This window comes from Hetaerina americana, unplaced genomic scaffold (assembly GCF_022747635.1).
Source record: "Hetaerina americana unplaced genomic scaffold, ioHetAmer1.1.p SCAF_9, whole genome shotgun sequence".
Taxonomy (NCBI): Eukaryota; Metazoa; Arthropoda; class Insecta; order Odonata; family Calopterygidae; genus Hetaerina; species Hetaerina americana.
In genome coordinates, this window is record NW_027287538.1 from 8,619,805 (window position 1) to 8,636,735 (window position 16,931).

General features: G+C 39.9%; 1 long non-coding RNA gene across 1 annotated transcript in view; it reads left to right on the top strand.

Moving 5' to 3' along the window:
- LOC139698977 (uncharacterized) overlaps positions 1-16,931 on the top strand; it is a 639,213-nt gene that overhangs the window by 522,485 nt on the left and 99,797 nt on the right. Inside the window, exon 4 of the long non-coding RNA XR_011703037.1 lies at positions 9,668-9,720. This is a non-coding gene — a long non-coding RNA (uncharacterized lncRNA). The remainder of the gene's footprint in view (positions 1-9,667; positions 9,721-16,931) is intronic.

The window sequence follows — 16,931 nt, forward strand, 5'->3', positions numbered from 1 at the left end:
GTTCGCCCATGTGATATTCATCGCCAATTAAAGGAGGTGTATGGAGACAATGTAATGGACGAGTCGTCTGTTCGGCGGTGGTGTCGCAACTTCAACATGGGGAGGGGGAACACACACGACGATGAGCGTTCGGGGAGACCGTCTGTCATTACAGACCAACTGGTGAGCTCAGTTGACGAATTCGTGAGGAACGATCGGCGCGTCACAATTGATGACATCTGTGAGCATTTTCCCAATGTTTCTCGAACAATTGTTCATGAAATTGTTAAACACCATCTGCATTATGCAAAAATTTGTGCAAGATGGGTCCCTCGCGTATCTCAATGAGCTGGCGGCGAAGGACTATGCAGCAGGAATACAGAAACTTGTCACACGTTATGACAAATGCCTTAATTTGCTTGGAGATTATGTTGAGAAGTAGTTTAAAGTATCCTCTTTCAAATAAAATTTTTTATGTTTGTTAATATTTACTTTTGTGTCTTTATTTCACGAACGGGTACTACTTTCCGGATGACCCTCGTATGTTCCTCGTTCGCCTTATACATATGTAGACCAAAGTACAGGTAAATATTTTCCGTTCCCTGAAGAGAAAGAAAAATTATGTGGAAAGTATATTTCATCATCAAAAGCAGTCGTATTTTTTTAATTAATCCTGTCCTGAATTCGAAATAGGGTAAATAAGAAACCCTTGATGGATTTTCAAAAGTTTACTCCTACACCAATGAATTCACTAGGCAGGAAGTGGGGAATATTTTGTTTTTCTCCTTTGACCACTTTCCATCTCCGTCAATTTTAAGAATAAACACATGACAGTAACAAATTACAAATAAAATGACGCTTTTCTCTCGGTATGAATGCACCACTGCCATACCAATGCCATTTTTACCATTCATTCATTTTAATGATCTAAATTTAATCAGGGTTCGTAGTCACATTTGCATATTGCGATGCAGTCTAAGTGTTAGAAGCCCATGCTGTTAACGTCTTCTCAACCAAATGCAAATTCCCCGGAGCTGACCTTATGTGGCGAGCAATATGACATTCGAAGTGGACTAAAGAGGGAATTGAAAGCGAGGTCGAGTCGCATTCCGCATGCGATCCCCTTATTTGATGGAGCGACATCCGGAGCGGAGGATGAACCTCCGGTCGGTGGGCGTTGATGGTCCCCATTCAGCGATCTAATTCGCCTGGAACGACACCGCACGTCACACCATATTACTCTCGATGGAACTATTCATTTCATGCGCACTCGCATATTGCGTCAGGTGTGATCGTAATTAAATTATTCCGCTTAATTGCGGCAATTTTTAGATATTTTCAAATCTCCAAGTGGTGATCGGCAACGATGTCAATTTTAGTTTTTTTAAAGAAAAGTGTTTTTTTTTCTTTATGTTCATTTTTAATAAATACAAGCTTTTAAATGAGTAACATCCTGACAGAAAACGTGTGTTTATGAGACAAAAGAATTTCGTAAAATTTCGGTTAATTTTAGACTTAATTTTCTGTTATTGTTTGAATTAATTGGCATGATTATGTGAACTGTTCTCCTGTTCCGGAGTAATCTATCAGTTAATGCTGAGTGACCAAATAAAGCATTAATTTTATATTTATGTTGATTTAGTAATAAAAATTTTGGTACTGCTTGATATCTAAATTAATTTTACAAGATTCAGTGTTACATACAGAATTATTCTGATATAAACCAGCGAAAATGTTACCCAAAAGCATTATCTTACCATTGTCACTTTTATCTGAGTATCCAGCGCAATTCCGAGAAATGTGAAAGCATTGGAAGAATTATAGGAGATAGGGAAAATAAATGCCAGGATTACCAGCATGCATATAAATAAATTGCAAAGTGTACCTTATCCTTCTCCTACAAAAGTATTCTCTGGTAATGAGGTCATTCTGTTTTTCCCTTTAAACATGGGGATGCGTGTATTACCCCATTGCGACCACCTATTTCTTGAGAGAGCTCTAATGATGACTTAAGGATGAATGTAAAAAAATTATTCACTTGTGTGTGTGTGTATATATGTAAATACCGTGTGTGTGTGTGTATATATATATATATATATATAAATATATATATATATATATATATATTCAAACACGAAATCCCACCAAACGGCGAATAAATACTCATATATACAGAAACAGATATAAGGAAAAGGGATAGGAACACATACAAAGGACGAACACAATATATATATATTATATATATATATATATATATATATATATATATATATATATATATATATATATATATGTATGTATATATATATATATATATATATATATATATATATATATATATATATATATATATATATATATATATATATATATATATATATATATATATATGTATATGTATATACGAGGGTCATCCGGAAAGTAGTACCCGTTCGTGAAATAAAGACACAAAAGTAAATATTAACAAACATAAAAAATTTTATTTGAAAGAGGATACTTTAAACTACTTCTCAACATAATCTCCAAGCAAATTAAGGCATTTGTCATAACGTGTGACAAGTTTCTGTATTCCTGCTGCATAGTCCTTCGCCGCCAGCTCATTGAGATACGCGAGGGACCCATCTTGCACAAATTTTTGCATAATGCAGATGGTGTTTAACAATTTCATGAACAATTGTTCGAGAAACATTGGGAAAATGCTCACAGATGTCATCAATTGTGACGCGCCGATCGTTCCTCACGAATTCGTCAACTGAGCTCACCAGTTGGTCTGTAATGACAGACGGTCTCTCCGAACGCTCATCGTCGTGTGTGTTCCCCCTCCCCATGTTGAAGTTGCGACACCACCGCCGAACAGACGACTCGTCCATTACATTGTCTCCATACACCTCCTTTAATTGGCGATGAATATCACATGGGCGAACGTTTCTTGCATTGAGGAATTTAATCACTGCCCTCACTTCACAACTGGCGGCGTTCTCAATTTTTTTAAACATTGTAAACAATCACAGAAACAACACAGGCAATGCTAGCGTCACGCAACTTGGCTCAGAGAAGGCAGACAAGCCACTGAAGCTATCTGACCTCGTCCAGCGGCTACTCGCGTCGTCAGCACTTCATGCGGCACGAACGGGTACTACTTTCCGGATGACCCTCGTATATACATATATACACGCATATATCATCGCAGGAGAGACGCATTACTAGATGCTAAAGAGACCTGCCGCCGTTTGCATCATCAAGAGATAGGCGGGAGCTCTTTTGAGAGGGGGACGTGAGAAAGAGGGCGGATAGTATTGAGGATGGCGTACAAAAGCGGAGGAAATCCAAGAGGTATGAGAAAGAGGGAGGAATAGGGGTCGAATTTGTATCCAAGCTGGGGGGAAAATCATAATCACGGACGCGGCAACCCGACGTGTCGTCCCACACTACGGTGAAGTGAGCGCCGCTATGGTGTACGTGATTCCCATACTAATTCCCGGCGTGGTACCTCAGAGCTACATTCCGGGCCCCACGCATTTTCTCATTTTCCATCCGAGCTCTCGCCTCTCCATCACACACACGTCCCTAATCTCTTTCCGTCTCCACATCGTTTCCGACTTCCTCCCCTATTTGTTTCTCTCGACGTTTCCACGCCGCTCTCCCTGTGTCCCCATGCGTGTTCCCCATCCGTCTATGAAGGGCGTTACTTTATACGGCAGAAAATACTCTGACCCAAATCACATTTAGTCTCAAGAGCAGTCGGAACTGTGTGATGTGAAGTGCTGACGACGTAGAGGAACAATTAACTGTTGTCCGTTCGTTATTCTATCTCGCACTATGTTAATAGCTCTGTCGAAATAATTTACAAGTATGTCGAACTCGCTGACACAATTTTAACTGTCCGACTAAGTTGTGGTATTGCATTTTTACTCATTTCCTTTGAACTTATAGATTTCGTCAAGAATATACCGCTTAATATCTTCGTAAATAAATGAGCAGATATAACTTTGGCTTTACAGATTGATGCTGTTATGATTTTCTACCAGTTGAGGTAGGTTTCCGATGTTCACAACCTATACAACTGAACAACAATACATTTGCTTAACCCATCGAGCAGAATATAGTATGTACTGACATCTATGTGTGTATGAATGTACAATTGTATATTTTATTTATTTATTGCATAGATATATATACATACATATATATAGTACTTTACACAGTAACAAACAATATAGAAACAAAAAAAGGATAACTCCTTAACTAAAGGTGGAATTCCGTCGAAATTATCAAGAAATAACGTGTGATTTATCCTTTTTTTGTGTTTCTTTATTGTATGTTACTGTGTAATGTACTATTCGGCACTTCCGTGTTATGTCGACGAAATCGTCTATACATATATATATACATATATATGTATATATATATATATATATGTTTCTATATATGTATATATATATGTATATATATATATATACATATATATATACATATATAGAAACATATATATATATATACATATATATACATATATATATACATATATAGAAACATATATATATATACATATACATATATAGAAACATATATATATATATATATATATAAACATAAATATATATATATATATATTCTAGGATATTCTGGAATCTGTAACGGGGTCTCACAGCCTCGTGAAGGATTTCAGTCAGGATAGTGTGCGTGTGGCTGTGTGTGGTCCCTGACGCGGATTAATTTCCCGTATCCCACCACAGAGGGTATTCTGGTCGAGAGGTTGTGGTTGGTCCCTGGCGTGGTTCCCGTTTAACCAATAAAACAATTGGTCTGACGATAGTTGCGACAAATTATTACGGCCATTGGAGTTTCTTCCCCCCCTCTTATTTTAACTGAGAGGCCGTAGAGCTCATTATTTCTTGCTTTCTTTGGAGTGTTTGTTCTATTGGCGCGCTTTCCTTCTTCTTGCATGCCTGTTGGATTTGATTTTTTTAAATGGCTGTGCAAAGCTTAAACATGCTCGCCTTGAAAGTCGACGAGAAGGCGAAGCCCCATACCTCGTTGGAGGTCCACCTCTTCACGTTATAGTCGCTTGGTCTCACACCCAGTGGCGACCCAATTTGGATACAATCGCCATTTGATATTCCTGAAGTTGGCAACCGAAGCTAGAGTTAATACAGTTTTAGATAATATAGTATTCCGTGAAAACTATCTTTTCCATCCTTAAGTGGCCAGAGGACGACAAACACAACTGAGGAGACTTCTGGCAGCCTATATAATGTCAGGGTTCTTTATATCCCCGTGGAGACCCCGTTTGAAGACATGACCAGCGAGCTCCAACGTTTTGGTAAAATCCATCGCTCGTGGGAGAACTGGTGGGAGGGAGACAAGATGGCGCGTGTGCTTACGGGCACCAGGATGATTTGGATTACGGTTGAGAGAAATATCCCCTCCTACCTTCTCATCGGCGGCAACCGGGCCATCATCATCTACGAGGCCAGCGCCAAGTTCACACCCGCTGCAATCAAGAAGGTCACGAGCGCAAGACCTGCCCTCGGAACCAGGGAGGGAAGAATTATGCTGAGGCAATGGCGATGGCCTTCAACCCGAACGCCTCCGGAGAGATGGACGAGCCCGAGGTGGTTATGGAGGAGAGGGAATGGTCGCTACTACTCATCGAGGGTGCGGCCCCGACTGCTCCCGCCGGTCCCCCGCATCCCCCTTCACTTGGAGAGAAATTTCAGTGAGAGCGAAAATTGTCCACGGAAGAGAGGGATCGGTAAAAGGAGAAGACCGACGACCCTAAGCTCCTGGGCTTGAATACCGATCTACAAGTAGCTCACGTACCTACCACTTCATCTAGTCTCACACGACCGTCAGCCCCGTCTCAGTGACCCTGCCAAATGAGGATGGATCATCTTTCACCCCCGCCTACGTCATTGACGCCCTCGCCCTGCAATCCTTGCATCACGGGCTTCAAACACCCCGAGAACCTCCGGTGACAGGTGAGGAGGATGCATCTGATTGCGAGTGTTCCCCGTCCCCAACAGCTCGCCCCTCGACCCATAAACCATTGACATGAAAGGAAGCGTCACCAAACCCGGAAGTCGACAAACATACAAGTTTCCGAAGTCCGAAGAAATATATTATTTACCTTCTTCTTGCACACTAACTTCATCTTTGCGGTCGAACTCTCCCATCTTCCCATTTCTCTTGCTGAATTCTCGCTTCTTTTGATCCGTCCCTATTCTACATAATATAGAAATAGAACTTTGTTAATCCCCATGAAACGTTTCATCAACAGTCCCAATTCGGTAACCTTTCACCCTCGAGTGCTAATTTCCTAAGCTCCCATTTCAACGCCACCATTTTCGTACACCGATTCCTTCTCATTATATTTGCTACCGTTTTGAATTAATATTTTGATTTGACTTCAGGATAATGCTTCTGTGGCGTGCTGATATTATTGTAATTTTTAACTCCTCTTCTCCCAACTAATTTATATCTTCCTAAACACATATACGTGTAACTCTTCAAAATCTCCGCCTCCTCCTATGTTCCCCATGCATATACATTTTAACTATTCTCGGGGACCATAACTTTTACGCAATACTTAGAGACTCGCAATGAAATATTCCATTATTAATTGGCGTTTCTTTTCTTTATTTTCGGAGATTTTTCCCCTCTTCACGTACGTCTTTTTTACTTGATGCCAAATTATGTTTACTTCAATTTCATGCCCTTTTTCCTGTTTTCCCCGTGTCTCTATAAAGGAATAAGGATGCGGTGGTAGCAAAATTTTTATTTAGAACTTTGCGGCGAGATAAAAAAAAACAATTCGCTCTTCTCCAAGAACCGCATCGTGGACCTAGAAATTGGTGTATGAATTTATGCGTCCGGAATGGCATGTACAACTCCCTCGGGAAACACAACATAAAACACTATAAACAAGTTATTAATCCATCCGAGATACTGACGGCTGGCTTATTCTTAATGTCGGAATCTCCACTGTCCACTATACACTGTCATGCGTTCAATAGATGTTAATCAATTTTGGCTGGCGGCGATCCCTCTGGAGAACACTTCAGTGCGGTGTCCTCACACCCCTCCTCACCTTCTCATTCCCCTCTCTATCACGCACGGGTTTGTTGCCCTTTTAATATTATTTCTCTCTCTTTCAACCTAACGCACATTCCTTTTATTCCTGTTCCATTCGCCTCACTGACAGTATCTCCATCTTCCACCCCTTAGCACGGGGCCGTGCGTAGACTTATACGTTACTCCAGCTCTCCGCTCCGACCGCATTCCCCCCTTACCACCGCAGGCCCTCGAAAAGGCTTAATGAAGCCCTTTTCATTGCGGTTTGATTGACTTTATGGATATATTTTTTTTAACCCCCTTCTTTTTTTTTGGCCGGGCCGGCTTGCAGAATTTTAATATCAACCCACTCTCTCTCTCTCTCTCCCCGACTTCAGGAAGGTTATTACTCCATCGACGTTAGGTTGTGGTCGAGGGTCGCGTCCACTCTTTTAATCCTAGGACATTCCTCCAACCCGGCGATTTCTGGAAGAACGTGTGAGGTAACGTGTGATGCACACCCAAGATACATTGGCTGCTTCCTTCTTTTATTTCTCTCTCGAGTTTCACGTGTTGGTGACCAGTCATCAATTTGGCTTCGTCCTGCAATTTATTTTTATAGTTGCTGCTTCGATTTTAAATCCAAACCATTTTCGCCAGGGAGAAAATTACTATAGGTCTTTCCTCATAAAATTTGCCCATTTTTTGAATGAGCTTTCAAAGTATTAGATGGTTTACGATCCCTTTATCATTACATCTATTGTTTTCACTTTTAAAAATCATTTTTGTATTCCTTTGAATCGTGCACAGTAGCTCTATCTACGCGGGTGAATGAATGCAATTATCAACTAAGGCCTCAGTTGATAATAAAGGAATTATAGAACATACAGGTATTAACATTATTTTATGAGTTCAAATTTACTTTTATTTTGTTATCCCGATGTAGACTTTTTGAGATGATATTCAAAGAATTAAAATTTTTTTTTTCCTTAAACATTTAGTTTAATATGTCTCGATTAAGATACCAATTGATTTTAATAACATCTATTTCAAAGGACCAAGATAACAATTTTAAATCTTCAACTCCCGGTTTGGCATGCTCCTAAAGTGGAAATGATGACATTAAGAAGCCAAAAGTAATAGATTTATTACCTGCTCCCCAGTTAGATAACCCTTGAGCAAATCAATTCCTTTTGCCTCCAGACTGGATCCCGAAATGGATTACTATCGCGTGATACCGTGGCCAGCCGCCAAAGCAATGCCAACATTTGTGCTTGAAATCTCCCAACTGGGAACTGTCCAATTCCGTGGGAACCAAGCAATTATGGCATTCAAACTACTGCGGAAAATGCAACATCGGGAGTTGAGGCATAACTTGGTCCAATCCTTTGACGGTCGCAGGAGAGTTATCGACCGTATTCATTTAGAGTCTACAACTCACGCTAAACTTCTAATGAGGCAGATGAAATGCTTCAGCATTATCATTAAATTTTATAGCAACAGCATCATAGATACAGTAATATATTGTTCATTCTCCATAAGCAAATGAGAATCGCAATATTCAGATTTGGGACTTGGGAATTTAAAGTCCATTTCATTCCACCTGCCGTTGTGGAAACTTAATTTCGAAGTTTATCTTAATTAGAATACATATTTTACAATTATTTTCCTAAATATCAGTATAATTAGGATATTATGCGCTGTATATTTATATACACAAAAAATTATCTATACGGAGAAAGACACTTAAGTATATTTTTCAAGTTTCGACGGCAAGTCAGGTATCTTTGAAATCTGGATGTCTATTGGTAGGGAAACAAAATAAGTTGGGCATTCATTGATCTCTACAAAATGTGTTTTTTGATTAAAAGCTTGAATTCTTTGTGAATTGACAACATGTTACAAGATGAAAACTGAAATTCTCTAGTAAAATTCTGCAAAAACTGTTGGAAAATATTATTTTAAATCTAATTTTGGCAAAAATAATTCTCTCTCTCCATTCCTTTGCAATTATATGATTCACTTTGTGATATCCTGAGAACGAAAAACTGCGGTTAAATTTCAATTATTGATATATTTAAGCCGACGGCTGAGTGATCTCTCTAATCCTTTTTAATCTTTTACAATTAATATTTTAAAATGTATGATAATAGTCCCTTATGATTTTTGGGTCTTGGCAACTAGGATTTCTCCAAAAGAATCAAATGCTTTCTTTTTCGTCTTATTTTTGTATTAACTACTAGAAAAGTTTAAAAGACCTTTTTCATATGAGATTTGTTAAAGATTTTCACTGATTTTTCACAAAAAATCCCCCGATTTCTCATTTATTTTGTTTCTTTACTCAGGAATTATTTTTGTTTAAAAAGGATGTTACATAACGTGTATGGAATTTTTGCGATAAATAGGGCACAACCAATTGCAAAGTTTTTTTTCATTTTTACGGTTTTTATGTTATCCTGTCATACATATTTACCTGGTTCGACATTGCTAATGTATTATTTAGCAGCAATAAAAATAATTTTATGTCGAACTTATGACCTGTTGGTTCCAGATGTTGCATAAATCATAAGTATGAAAAAAATTATTCACAGTTCAATGTATTGGAAATAATGACAATCCTTTCCTCTTTTTACAGGCACTGAACAGAGAACGTCTTCAGAGCTGCCGTGCATATATTAACTTTTAACAGTAAGTGTGTTTTGAGTTTTCTTCGCAAAATATGCATTGATCCCTATTTAATGTCGAGACTGCTTCAATGAGAATCTTTCTTTTCAGCATGTGTGATTCCTTCCAAGAATTTAATCTTACCGTTAAATGTTATTTCCATTGTGTATTAACTCATTGTCAATAACTTATTGTCAATAACTCATTGCTGTCTTTTATTCAAAGCGTTCTTTTTAATAAGTAACGAAATTCTTCTGTGCATCTGGTGGTTAATGTATCTATTCAGCTTTTATTTCTTGAATTTTTGAAACTGTGGCATCTTTCAGTTTATAAAATAATTGATTCCCATGAAGATGCAAAAAAGCAACCTAGTTACTCACTACCTGTGGATCCTTCACTGCTTGAGATCTTTAAAGAACGCCTTTACTTATTTTATAATTAGAGAATTATGAGCTCAATTTTATTATTGACTCACACAGACACAAACACACACAAAAATACAGGGTTCGTCCGGAAAATAAGTTTACTGAGCTCAGGAAAAAACATTTATTACACTTTTACATATCTTAAGCTAATATTCCTCAAAATAGGACCCTTGTGAGTCGATACACTTGTTCCAGCGGCGTTCCCATTCCTGGAACGCTCCCGCGAAGGTATCATCGGGAACCTCTCGAAGACTCGTCGTCGACCTCTTCTCTGCCCTCCACGAACATCTTGTGCCACCGAAAGATCATGTTTCCGGACATGGCTGACTCCCCGTAAGCCTGGTTAATCATACCGACAGTTTCGGTAGACGATTTACCAAGCTTTACCGCAAATTTGATGGAATAACGCTGCTCCAAAAACTTCGGCATCGCGTTCCGTGACGTGGGTCGAGCGTGGAGGTTCGCGTTAACAGAGCTCCTCACTACACCACAGCTCAGAGCCGACTGCCTTTTTCAGCGTCGCTTGCCAACATACCCCCCTCCAATCGCAGCTCGTCAGAGCGGTGCTGGGCGCGCCTGGAGCGGCGGGAAAAAATCAGTACACTTATTTTCAGGACGAACCCTGTACATATGCCACTACTAGCTACTAATGGCATGTGGTATTGATTCAGACTATTTTTGGTTTGTTGATGGTATCAAATTGTTGACTAGATTTAAAACTCATAAAAGATATATCATTTATGAGTTTTACGTCTAATCAAATTAACAAATAATAATTATTGTCAATACGCTGTAGTTATGTATATCAAATCTATTGTCTTATTAAGCCTACTTTAATGGTACAAATTAATCAATTGAAATGCTATTGGAATGGGGTTATTTATTTAATATAGTTGCGAAGAAATATCATTGCTATTGGACACTGCTAGTATGCTTCTTAGTATACTTGCAGTTTCCAATTGCTTGGATAGGACAGCCCCACTACAAAATATCTGATTCCTCAACGAGGTAGTAACAAAAGTATTGTGATATAAAAATTCTTATATACTTAAATATTAATGTGCACATGATATTATTGATAATAACTTTACAGTATTTCTAAAACTTTGCTTTCAATATTTGTAGACAATTTTGACGCACCCATTAGATGTTCTTGCCTATAAAGACACATCTCATAAATCAGGAAGTAACGTTTTCGTCACATGAATGTTAAGATTTTCCTTACAATATATACTTTGGAAAAAATATTTATAAACATATTTCCACGTGGTTTTTGTAGTTCAGTAGTGGAACGACGAAATGTATCCTTTCGCGTTCTTTCCTAGTTGGTTTGTAAATTTTTTCTGAGCATTAAGGTGTGTAACTTAATTGAAATACATCTTGTGGTGCCTAATGAACCCATTTACTACCACCAGAGGGCAGAGCGTCTTTGGGTAGATTAAGCAATCAACCGTAAGCCATTACTATTCTCCATTCGATACACGCCACCGTATGAATAGTAAATCAAGTGGAGACACCTTTTCATTTGTTGTCTAAAACTCCAACTACGGGGGCAGGGTTTGACAGAATTCAGTGAAAGGAATTGAAAAGAAGCGGGGGATTAATTTGGAAAAAGAAATACAGTTCTCCACCCAAAGATCGGTTTGATAGGTGAGGGTAGAGCTCAGCCATCCAGCGGGGTGTGCAATTCACAAAAATACTACGAAGAGTACCAGTTCATTTCCCTGTGTAACCAATAGTTTCACAGGAATTTCTTTTACCCAAAAACAAACACAGCTGAGAGTGGCCAAAGGCGTGCACAGGAATCAGACTCCGGTCTGTAGTGCAACACTCTACCAACTGAACCACCAAGCCCCTATTAATTTTAATTATTTGGATCGATCCTGAGAAACTATGCTTTACTTGATGGATATGTAATGGAATGGAGCTGTATAGAGAGAATCGCAGAATAAAGCCAGGAATTGCGAGAAAAAAATACTTAAATGAACGGAGGGATTTCTTGCAAATATTAATATACATTGACCGAGAACAGAATTCCTTGAGGAGGGATTTAGAGAACCAGTTGCAAGATTGCAATCCTGAGATGACCTCGTGTGTTTGTGTGTGTGCGTGCGTAATTATTCAACTTCCTCCAACGGGGAGGAGGCATCGAACGGAACACACGGGCCCTTCCAAACCTTTCCGGTGGTGGACGCGACGCATACGTTATGTGGTCTCCGATTATCCCCGAGATGGACAGCGGAGCGACCCTTTTATCGAACGGATCCTCCCATCCCACACACAAGAGTGCACCCACGGCGAGATTTCGCCCCCGACCTCAATCGATTCTGGAAAACCTCGACCGGCTCTCTCTTCTGCGCACAGAATGATCGACGCCATCAGCTTAACAAATCATTGGTTAATGAGCAGTCATCCAAAGAGAGGGAGAGAGAGGAGCTCCGTAATTTACTCCTGAGAATAATCTACATCGGATCTCCACTAAATTTCTCAGACGTCCGCCTACTTGTGCGCGCCGAGGGTATACGAGGCGTACAAAGAGATTGAGGGGAGGAGAGTCAAAGGGAAAGAGGGAAGAAAGGAGGGGAGAGAGGGTGGAAAAGAAAGGCGATGATCGAGGAGGGGGAAGAGAAGAAAAATCCAAAGGTTTTGAAAGGAGTGTGGGAGGTCGGTGTTGGCGGATGGCGAAACTCTTTTGTAAAGTGATCGGCTCCAGCGGATGTTCGCGGGGATTGAGGGAAGGAAGAGTGTGAATGAGTGGATGTATTGAGCGAGGATGCACTCGCGACATATATATATATATATATATATATATATATATATATATATATATATATATATATGCGTGCCACGAAACGCACTGTTCTTTTCCTGTATGATGTTGTATGAATTCTAACCACTGTCCTTTCCTCTTGTGTATTGTCTATTTCTCCTTTGGTGGGTGAAACAGCCCCCTGACGCCATCTCTTGGCTAAAGAATCGGGGCGCTTGGCGATATATAAGACCCACGGATCTCAGGGTAGATTACATATCCTCGATAGCTCAAGTGGTTAAGAGCATCCGCCCGGCAAGTGGAAAGATCCGGTGTTCGAGTCCCGGTTGAGGAGATATTTTTACTCTTGTGATCCGTTCGATTCCGCCTTCCCCACCTCTATTGTGTTCGTCCTTTATACGTGTTCCTATCCCTTTTCCTTATATATGTTTCTGTATATATGAGTATTTATTCGCCGTTTGGCGGGATTTCGTGTTTGAATGTGTATATATATATATATATATATATATATATATATATATATATATATATATATATATATATATATATATATATATATATATATATGTGTGTGTGTGTGTGTGTGTGTGTGTGTGTGTATGTATATCAACCACTTCAACACGCCTCGCGCTGTTCTTTTTTCTTCAATTCTCTGCGATGGAGATGGGGGCGTAAAATAAAAAAAGAAATGGCCGCAGAGGAGACTCGCGAAAGGGGAAGAAGAAAAGAGGAAGCAATGAGACAATGAGTGGGCAGCTCTCTGTCAACGGGTCCAAGTGAGGGAGAGGGGGGAAGAGAATGGGGGCGAAGGAGAAAGAATAGTGTCTGTCTGTCCGTCCGTGCCCGTCCCACGTTCCCCCCCCCTTCCCTCTCTCTCCGTCCCACCCTCGTGCCACCCGACTGTGTGAAGGCGCAATGGAGGAAAAGAAAGCCACGGCCTCAAGACGTCTTTATATGGAGCTGTTAAGGAGGAGGAAGTCGGTCACTTGTCAGACCGTATTGTCGCCTTACCCCTTGCACGCACGCCCGGCCACATCTTCCCTTGTCCCCTCTCACCCCTTCCACACCCTCCACCCTCTTCCCCAACCCACCTTCCTTTTTAAGGCCCTGGAGTTTTGCATCCGACGAGCCTCTCTGGTTAACACCCGAGTTTGATGGACGATAGCCCGCTTGGATTTGCTCCATTCGATTATCGATCATTGTCGTCATCCGTTAATTGGGATCCGATTCAATCGTCCCCCATCCAGAGAATATGGCATGCAGATTGGCAGCATCCGTAGAAGAAATTACCAATTTGCCCTATTTCCTCTCCCCTCGATTGAATCGATATGTTCGTCTATAACTTAAAATAGAGCATAGAACACATCTATCATGTGTATTTTTTTCTTCCAACTCAATTTTGATTTGATCAGCTACGATCTTGATTTGGATTTACGAGATGTGTTTAAGTTTTTATGTTCCTCGTTTTTTTCTGACAGACTGCTCACTCCAGTAAGTTAAAACTTCTTTTATTTCTCAATATATTCTTTCTGTAGACCATACACTTTTTCAACTTTTTTTTTACATGATCAACGTCATCTAAATCTATGTCTAAGTAATACCTTGCAATGCCACCGAGAAGGTGTATGGTGGGGAGTATATCCACTCCTGGCATGAATAGGCAGACGCACCATGCATAAGATAAAACTAGAGGAACACAATTTCAACATGCAATGAGCTTGTGAACACTCATCGGGAAAATGATCATTCATTCTCAGTGGCCATGGCATGATTGCCACCGTTTCCGTATAAAAAGAGTAGTTTTGCATTGCTCGGTAACTTGGTCTTTGAGGAATAGGGATAAGCGTAATGGAAGAGAGAGGCTAAGCGGAAGAAATTCTAAGAAGGCAGGGTATTTTGATGCAGGACATACTAAATGGGAATTTAATGTTGCAAACTATGATAGGTGGGAGACTGTGGGGCAAATAGTCTGATGGAGAAAGGGAAAATTCACTTCGGGAGGAATGAAGAGAGACAGGAATTAAGTTGAGCAGAATGCGTTTATTGCAAGATGAGGCTTTAAGAAGGTAGCATGAATGAGAGTATCTTAAATCAAGAGAGTATCCTTGACTACTATTAAAAGCATTTTCCGTTTATTTATTACATAATAACTTATTCGAGTCGATTATTTTCTCCACGCTCTCTATCGACTCACCGGACTATCATCCTCGTCTTCCATTTCCTTACATTTTCCTTGCAACACGCCTTTCTTTCTAAGATCTGTGTAGGATCGCGGACGACATTAGGTCACCCATACCCTTACCCACCCTTCGCACCCTTTTTTTTACAGTTTTATAAAAAAAATCACGACCGCATTTCTCACGTCCTTGGAGTCCCATGTCTCTCTTCGTTTAATCAACATCTGTTGTGCGATATTATTCCTCACCAGGGGCAAGGGGACGGGGAGAAAGATGGGAGACGGAATGAAGCCTTTCTTCAAATCTTTCCTGTCAGGGAGAGGGGAGTCGACCAGTGGCTTCGAAATATCCACCTCCATCCCTCCCTTCCCCCCGACGATCCCCATTTGTCCACTCCCAACACATTCCCTCCCTCTTCTCAACATCCCCTTCGCATTTGCTGCTCCCCGCCTTTGGTTCTGAGTGATCAAAGTCACTTGTTAAGGCCGTCGCGTCGGCCTGACCATCGCTTGGGACTCGCCAAGATTAAGATACGTACGTTACCAGCCAGCCAGCGCCAGCGTGGATGTATTCTGTCTGAAGGACGTTTCATGTTAAAGCTACCACCATTGGAATACCATATTTTCACTCTTACTCGCTCGAAAATAACGTCACGGGGAAACAAGGTTGCGAATTCTGGGCATCAAAATCTGTTGGAAATTTCTTCCCTTGGCGACAACTCGACACTCGGATGATTTCTGCTCATTTTTGTCGGCCAATTGTGAATTTAATGTATCGAGAAAAATACATCCGTTGATTTTTTTTAATCATTGCTGAGTTAAACATGTTTTCACTAAAAACTTGATTTCTCCAGTTAACTCCACCACGTTTACAGTTTCTTGATCCCCGTGATCCTAGAGTTTTTTCGTGTACACACATAATAGTTTTCATGCAATTTTTTTAGAAATGCATCAGTCAGTTTTGGCGAGTTTCATTTCCCAACTACCGCAGTTTTTATTTTAGCGAGATACAATTTGTGCGTGTTTCAATAATCGATATCTGTTTGCTAATATTCTGAAATTTATGATAAATTCATGGTTTTTAGAATTTCCTTTACTAGATTCCTCTTTTGTCCAATATTTAAAGGATAATTTTCCTTAGATAATGACCGAAAAGAGGGATTTGGCAGGGTAATAGCTACAAGCTATAGTTAATAGCTGTGAGTGGCCCAAATCCAAAAAATATAGTCGACTATGAAGAATACTTTAGTGCTCGTACTGAAGAAAATAGGCCGCAGACAAATCGATGTGGTTCCTGTAGACCATCAACAGTGCTGTTGTCCCAAAAGTGATTCTATGGGGAAGAAAAATATTTTTCTAAGAGCGGGGACCTTTTGATACAGATTTAATGCAACAAAACTTCTTCGCATAAATAATAGAATATGTAGTGGATGGCTATTTTGAAAATTATCTTCTAGAGACAACTTCAATGTAACCCTGAGAAAACTACGATGAAGATCACTATTTTAGCCGAACAATGAATGAAGTGCCAATACCTTACTCTAATCTTCCCTTGAATGCAGCAGGAACTAAGGGAGATTTCCTTTCGTTTCTACCCCCCCCCCATAATCGAGGGTACCTGGACTTCAGGAGGTATTCTAAGGCTTGATAGATGTACCATATATATCCTCGATGTATTCTTTTCATCTCTCTTGATTTTTAAATGATTCTTTTATTATTTTTTGATGCAGCATCAATAGGGAGCACAGGTTTTCATGTCGTCTAAGTTTTCAATGCGATTTAATGAGCATTTCCATAGACTCACATATAGAGTTTACCCAGTACTAAGCCCGATGGCGTTTGAAATACTAAATGCCGTTCATGG